The sequence below is a fragment of the Triticum dicoccoides genome, unplaced genomic scaffold (assembly GCF_002162155.2).
Source record: "Triticum dicoccoides isolate Atlit2015 ecotype Zavitan unplaced genomic scaffold, WEW_v2.0 scaffold155085, whole genome shotgun sequence".
Lineage (NCBI taxonomy): Eukaryota > Viridiplantae > Streptophyta > Magnoliopsida > Poales > Poaceae > Triticum > Triticum dicoccoides.
This window is the reverse complement of record NW_021210747.1, coordinates 11,662-20,064: the sequence shown is the minus strand read 5'-3', so window position 1 is coordinate 20,064 and position 8,403 is coordinate 11,662. Positions and strand designations below refer to the sequence as shown.

At 43.8% G+C, this 8,403-nt stretch overlaps 1 long non-coding RNA gene across 1 annotated transcript; it reads left to right on the top strand.

The window, feature by feature from the left end:
• The first annotated feature begins 2 nt into the window (after positions 1 to 2).
• On the top strand, positions 3 to 1,014 carry LOC119344142. Its single transcript, XR_005166480.1, has 3 exons — positions 3 to 84; positions 527 to 740; positions 825 to 1,014. It is a non-coding gene; the product is annotated as an uncharacterized LOC119344142 (long non-coding RNA).
• Positions 1,015 to 8,403: the final 7,389 nt, after the last annotated feature.

Genomic DNA, 8,403 nt, shown 5'->3' with positions numbered 1-8,403 from the left:
GGGTCTGCACCTGATTCCATTTCAAAGTGGGAGCCTTCTCAGCAATCTGTGATGCTTACTCTTGCTGGCCTTCCAAGGAGAGAGGTAACATCCAGAAATAATCGTACTAGCATGTTGATAATTCAGGATTATAAATGCCGTTTGTGGTTCTTTGTTGCTAGAACATTCCCTTCCCGGGTCGGTTTGGTGAATCAGCCGTTGTATTAGTAAGCCGTTGGCACTAGTCCTTTCACGATAAGGATCTCTCAATTGCTGAAAACTAACTAAATATCACTATGAGATTTTACGGTGAGGAATGGTGAATATTACCATGTTGCTATGCATGGTAGGATGCCTCTCGCTCTTGAATCATAATTTCATGAAATGTTGTTGTCAAATGCAAATACTCAGTGTGTTCTACAGTCCCCTTTGCATACCTTTTGCCTTTGCTTTCTTGGATAGTTATTCATTAGTCGGTGTCATCGATTATAACTTCACATCGTCAATGTTCAGCTTGTTTTTCAAACACCTGTGGAAGTTGCTACAGGACACATCACGGGGCGGACGCGAAGGCCTTCATAGGTAGAGCAGAGCGAGGTCGATACGGTGGCCAGGCGTGGTCTAGAGAACTGGTGGCTGGTGGTGCGTGAGTTGGAGGCGAGGTGACGTCATTGACCAAGACGCCTCGTATATCCTCATCTCGTGCCTCCGGGAGAGGAGCTCGTCGAGGATCCCCTCTTCTCCATGGATCCACGATAGAGGTGCTCGTGCCTTTCATATTCCATTCCAGTACTGGAAACATACATCTTTCCATTTGATGGATTTCTGTTCTAATATAATTCCAGGGTCATATATGGAGGAGTGGATTTGAAAGGAAAGAATTCCAATTAGTTGCTTTTGAGGATGTTCCCGAGGCACTAAAGAACTGGTAGTCTCATCGTATGACGGTATGTATCTATTTGGTCATCATGTATATTGTGTAAACATAAAATGATGCACTGAATGCACTGCGCTCTTTCCAATTTTTATTGTGTCTATTCCTATCAACTAAGATAAATATCACAACTCAAAGTTTTAATCCTGTAGTTACATTTTCATGGTAGTAATGTTTGCCTAAAGGTGACTTAATGGAGCAAGATGTTTGCTAGAATACATTAAACGGCTGATTTACACCTGTTAATGTATGTGTCATCGCCTGTTCATACAAATGTAGTGTGCTAATGAATTTACTTTGTAAGGCAATAGCAGTACATAGTACAAACAATAACATTACGTGGTATAAATAGAAAAGTGAAAGGGGCGCATCCCACCCGGCACCGCCCCAAGTTCCTCTCAGGCGGCGCACCAGGGTGCACCCCAACCACTAGTAAAGCAGTAAACGGTATCCAAAAACAAGCGCCAGACTTTTCCCCCAAAAAAGAAGAAGCGCAAGATTGAAGATGGTTGCCTTTTAAGCGGCTAGACAGGTAGATAGAGATAGATAGGTACACACGGTGATCTGCTGCATCATCATCATCTGTTGGTCGCACACAGTTCGCCGGAGCTGGAGCCAAAAGCCCCTCCCTCTGCTCGATCAGGACAAGCCAGAGGAGGAGAGGGGGGAGACATAACATGGATGAATCTTTTTATTTTTAGAGCCTTACTTAAAATTTAAGTTGATCTAGTTGACTCGTATGAGATTTTCATCATAGTTCCTTCTCTAACATGTAGATAGACACATATAGTCTTGACACAAAATCTACAATTTACAGGTAGAATAACTTTTTAGTTTGAAGGTATATGTGATTCTAACTAGAAGCACTTAAAGCTAGCCACTTATCTGGAAATAATTAGTGATAGAATATTGTTTGCTTAAGTTAAAGTAGCACATTATTTGAAAATAATCAACATTAGACTATTATTGGTATAAGTTGGTGACACTTCACACTTTTTATCTATCCCATTATAGATCAAATATCTTTTGAAGGGGCGAAGATTCTTTGCCACTTGCATGGGCATCATATGCAATCAAACATCAATAGCATCGATTATGCTGTAAAGAAATACGATATTGGTCGCCAATGGTAGCAGTACCGCGCTTAGCTTCGGGAGGTCGATTTCTCGTAAAAAAATCCATCATAATCATAGCCACTCTTCCAACACATAGATAGACACTTGTTTTTTTCCTGAGTACTAGATAGACACTTGTTTGAGAAGTGGATGCAGATCCATACTCTAAACCCTGCCGTGTAGTAGAATACTACATCATCCTGAACATATGTGTTATTCTAATTAAAAGCATTAAACAGTTCCTCGCCAAATAAAGCATTAAACGGTAGCCGAAAACAAGCGTGAGACTTCTCCCAAAAAAAAGAAGAAGCACAAGACAGAAGACGGTTGCCTTTTAAGCGGCTAGACAGATAGATAGAGATAGATAGGTATACACGGTGAGTTGTCGCATCGTCATTGTCTGTTGATCACACGTAGTTCGCCGGAGCTGGGCCAAAAATCTCCTCCCTCTGCTCGACCTGGACAAGCCAGAGGAGGAGAAACTAGAGCGTGGAGGCACCGCTTCGGGGCCACGCAACCACAACCCCTCATGCCCGTAACTCCACGTACTCCCCAGGCCACGGGCTTCGTGTGTTGTCCAGCTGTAGCGCGAGCATTACAGCTCTGAGCTCGGCTACGCCGCAAGCCAGGCCACGCGTCTGCCCTAGCATGACATGCGTCGTAGAAGGCGACGTCCACCCCCTCTTATACACCTCTAAAGCAGAAGTGGGGCGAAGAGGAGCAAATTGTTTGTGTTGCGAGAGAGCATATCCTTTCTTCCTCGTCGTGTGAGGCAGCGTCGAGCAGCGCGGAACAGCACAACACCGCACCGGACATCAATGGTGTCCACCTCCCGCCTCGACTGCACAATCCTCGTGATCTTCCTCCCGGACGGACTCAGTTGTGGACACCATTGATGTCTTGTGCGGTGTTGTGCTCTTCCGCACTGCTCGACTTTGCCTAGCACGATGAGGAAGGAAGGAGACGCTTTCTTGCAGTAAAAAGAATTGCTCCTCTGGGCCCTTCTTGTGCTTTCGAGGCATATAAGAGGGAGGTTGATGCCTCCTAGTACGACGCATCTCATGCCAGGGTGGGTGCGTGGCGTGGCTCGCGGTGGAGCCAAACCAGAGCGCTAACGCTCGCGCTAGAGCCACACGGAGGGAACGTGGGGCTACGGACGCGAGCAGCTACGTGGGCCCGGAGCGGGGCCTCCGCGCTTCAGTTTCACCTCTGGCTTATCTTGACCGAGCAGAGGGAGGGCCTTTTTGGCCCCATCTCCGGTGAACTGTGTGTGACCAATAGACGATGATGATGCAACAATTCACCGTGTGTACCCATCTATCTATATCTATCTGTCTAGCCGCTTAAAAGGCGACCATTTTATGTCTCACGCTTGCTTTTTTTTCTTTCTGCGAAAAAGTGTCACGCTTGTTTTCAGCCACTGTTTAATGCTTTTAATTAGAAGAACAACACGTATCTTCTGGATGATAAATTATTCCCTTGTCGAACAAGTGTCGTAGTCAAAAATAATAATCAGAGTTAAATACACTGGCACTACAAAAAATATGTCAACTTATGACCTTGATTATTGGTCACTGAAAGGTCATTGTTTTCCATTTGTGACCTTTTTTTACCAAAAACAGAAGGTCAAAAGCTGGCGGTCGTAAACTGAAATGAACGACCTTCTCTGTGAGAAGGTCGTGGACGTTTACGTCCAAAATATGCCTACTGTTTTGTTTTGGTCACTAGCGGCCTCCCCAGGCCACGTAGGCATCCGACGTGGCAATCTGATGTGGCATAGGAATCAGCCCGGTCCAATTTGGTATTTATATGGGCCGAGCCCATTAATTCAACCCATTTATACTTTTTTCGCTGCTAATTTTGGTGAACTACATGGGCCAAGCCCTACAATTCGGCCTTTTTATTTTCTGGGCCAAGGCCTTTTTGTACCAGCAGTTTTAGTTTTCTTTTTTTTATAAAATGGGTCCATTAGTCAAACAAGTCCCACTTGTCAGGTTCTAATGAATGGGTCCCAGCTATTAGGCTCAGATTCTTCATATTTCAATTTAACATCATATTTGAATTTCATAGTAAGAAAATAACCAGTATTTAAATAGGCAAGCAGAAAACACACATAATAATTCAAATAACACTAGCCAGATTCACTACAAGCTCTACAAATGACACGTAATACAAGCTCAACATATACAATGCTTTACAAGCTCTACAAATGCAAAGCTCTACAGTACTTTACAAGCTCTCCAAGTAATGTTACAAGCTCTACAAGTGTTTTCTTCTTCAACATGGAGCTCCTTCGATAGAGATCAAATGCCGGACTCACTGGATGGCCATAGTCAGGACTGGGCTAACAGAACGACTGCATGCCCTCCATGATCGCCCTGTTACATGAATCAGCTAAGAAGAATTAGAAAAACTAGAGTAAAATGGAGTAAAGGACAATTCATTATAGAATGATAAACACACAAAGCTCTATCCATAGTACTAGCAATGGATAACAAGAACAACTCCAGATTATTAGCTGATTCATTATAGAAAAATATAGAACAAGCTCCCAGTTTGGAGCGAACAGTGGATAAAATCATGCAATAGCAATGGAACAATCATGCACACAGTATAATAAAATGGATAGAACAATAAAATGGATAGAACAATAACAAGAACAACTCCAGATTACACACAAAGCTCTATCCATAGTACCAGCAATGGATAAAATCATGCACACAGTATAATTCTGACTATAATATAACCAGAGAACTAAAGATTCTACATACTTTGAACTCATCAACTAATAAGTGAGAATGATCTAATTGTATGCAAACAATCTTTTTTTATTTGTTTATATTACTAAAACAGACATCTTCCTTTATGTGAAGAAGTCTGCTTCCTTCTTTAGTTAGTAGTAATCGTTCCATGCAAATCAACTGTGTGTGTATGCTTGAGCATGGTATGGAGATTACATGCATAGAGGAACAGAATCCTAAACAAAATAGCATCAAATAGCGGTGGGTGCTCAACCTATTTACCATACACAAGCAACACTTAAACCATATCATGTGCATATACTTGTGTCACATTAGGGGGTTCAGAATGTAGACAGTATATTCTAATAAAAAGGATTGAGAGCAGAGGGAGAGGGAGGTGGATATGGACGTGCTACCTGCTGCTACGGTGGTGCCTCTTGGTGGTCGTGTTTGAGCTCCTCCTGATGCTGCGTGAATCCAAATGGCTCTCAAGCAAAATCTCCAGCGAAACTACAATGCAACGAATAGTAAGTAACAACAATGTCTGCGACGTCTGCAATGAACTTTTGAGTCGCTACAGCAACCAGCCTTGTTCCCAGACCACAAAATTAGGAAATAGATTTAAAAACATGTCATTCATGTGGACCAATAATTACTGAGTTGGAGAGGAAACTACAGTTTCTCTCAGGCTGGAACTACAACGTGCTAAAACAACCCTAAGTGGTTCCATTCATGTGGAAGAATACAGCTCAGGTGCTAAACCTGAAAACAATATGATGTGCAGAAACTAGATTTAATTTACTATTATAGGAACTTGAATTTTGTTCACAGGTTAATCCAACACAAGTAAAAATAGGCTAAATAGAACGGATAACTCCATCTTCTCTGTTAAGGCTGAAAAGAGAAGGCAGCCATCACAGTGATCTTCTCTGTTAAGGCTGTGGGGGATTGAAGGATTGGTAAGATCTGCTCGGTTTCTTTGATTTGAAAGCTAAAGTTCGAAGTGAGTTGTGCAACATCACAGTGATCACAGAGTACAGCACTGCTAGCTAGTCATCTGCCCACGACTTCATAGAAAAAATAAAAGTAATGTCCACATATGACTCTTGTGCTGTCAAAATCTGAAACCAGGCGTCCTTCTAAATTATAAGTACATTTCATGATTTTGACACTCATCACTTGTCAGACCCGGGATCGCGTATCTATGCACTCGTAGGAATACTACAGATAATTGAGTTTTTATCAACACTTGGAGAAAGCACAGTAAAAGGTGTTAAATGTTCCACGGAACAAAACTTTGTGGCTCAGGTAGCTAGCCTAACATAGCCGCACTGTATAATCAGCTCAAACCCGCAGACAAAATGACGCGTTCTAATCTAGCGTTGCCTTCTCTTCTCAGGGAAGCAAGGGTATGTTGCAGCCACAAGCTAACAGTAAACCAGGAACCTTAAACTTAACAGGGAAGAAAACTCCGACATAAGAATTCTCTGTCGAAGGATTACCGGTCTGGTCTGGGGGCCAAGGACACCATTGATGAAGGTGGCACTCAAGGTGGAGGCAGCATACCCGAATCCAAGGGCCCGAAACGCTGATATATATGAAGGAGATCAATTGCGCGTGAGAAAGAATCCGAGCATCAACCGGATAATAAGTTGGAGAAATCTCTCTGAAAGACTGAAACAGAACGCGGGGAACAGAAAGAAAGTGAATGGGGAAAAAAATCACTCACATGCGTATGTCTCGGGGAATCTGCAGCGCCGTCATGCCGCCGGTGCCCGAAGCGTCGCCCTACCCTGACATCTCTGACATCTCAAAGCCGTGCGCGTTGACGAGCAGCCGCCCTTGGCGACGAGACGGTGGTGGCGCGCCAAGGGAAGAGAGTGGGGGAGGGGAAGAGGGTGTGGTGCCGCCCGAGGCGAGGGCATCGAGGGTGGGGACAGCACCGGTGGGGGAGACCGGAGACGGGCAGGGAGGTCACCGGTGGCTGCCAGATCGGGGGAGGGTTAGGTGGAAATCCTAACCCTAGCAGAGAGGAGGGGGGGACGCCATGGTCGTGCCTGGACTAGTGGATATGGGGAAGGTGAGGGGAGGGGATGGCGGAGACGAGGTCGACGGTGGGTGGCGTGGCGGTGGTGGGTGGGGATGGCGTCGGATCTGGAAGGCGGGGTGATGGTGGCGGCGCGATCTGGAAGGGGAGGAGGAGAGCCGAGCTGTAGGTGCAAGAGGACCGCGGGCTCCTGCGCGATCTTGGGGAGGGAGACCGCGGGCTCGGCGTCGCCTGGAGGTGGAGGAGCGTGGTGGCGGCGAGCGGCTTGAGCGTGCGCGATGAGGGGGGAGAAGGGGGCGGCGGCGATGGATCTGGGGAGAAGGGGGCGGCGGCGATGGAGTGGGAGGGGATAGGGTTTGGGTGGTTGGGCTGCCCGGGGGTGGGAGGGGATAGGGTTCTTTTTCTCTCCCTCTCTCTTTTTCTTTAGATAAATGGGATGGGTGGATGGATGGATGGATGGATGCCAGTCATCAATCCATGGCACAAACATTTCAACCAATGAAAACAAAGCATACGTAATTGTGTTTTTCTATGTGTTTCTATTATATTTTTTGCACAATGGTGTATTTTGGAATGGCAAAATTTGTTCAAATTATATCATACTTTGCACAAGGGTGCATCTTGGATTGGCAAACAATGTTGCCTAAAAACATTACATTTTTTTGGATGAAAAATTCATTTTCCATTTTTTGAGTGCCCAAAATGAGTTTTTTTGTGAACGACCTACCATATATTTGTTGCAAAAGTGGACCGAATCATTTTTCTAAAATACTAGGACATATTTAATGCGCAATTGACCAAATGGTTGAGTGTCAGAAGCTTTGATCCACCTCTCGTGAAAAAGACAAATTCCCGCCGATTCAGTTGGAAGCGGGTCAAATTTGAACTGCAACTGCCTCATATTTGCTATTTAATTTTTCAAAAAATCAATTCTAGGTACATAAGTATCTATTTAATCAAAGAAACACCAAAAAAAATCCAAGATTCAACCACTAGCTAGGAACGGTCATTCCCGCCGTTTTAACCACATTTTGAAATAAAAAATTGGGAAACCTTCGCATTGTGTCATTATATGTGGCCAAGTTCCCAGGAAAAATAACAAACTTGTAATACGGCAATTATTTTTAAAAAGTGTTCTCAGAAACGAGCTTAATGGCTTTCAAGCCAAATGATCAATCTTATGGCCACATTCATGGCATAGGTTGTTCAAATGATTTCATATTATGCACAATGGTGCATATTGGAATGGAAAACAATGTTGCCCAAGGAAGTCTCCATTTTCTTTGGACGGAAAAACTATTTTCCATTTTTCGAGTGCCCAAAAGGAGGTTTTTTTGTGAAGGACCTCCCAAATAATTGTTGCAAAATTGGACCAAATCAATTTTATAAAATACTAGGACATATTTAATGCACAATTGACAAAATGGTTGGGTGTAAAAAGTTTTGATTCACCTCTCGTGAAAAAGACAAATTCCTGCCGATTTAGTTGGAAGCGGGTCAAATTTGAACTGTAGGTGCCTCATAGTTTGCTATTTATTTTTTTCAAAAATCATTTCTAGGTACATAAGTATCTATTTAATCAGAGAA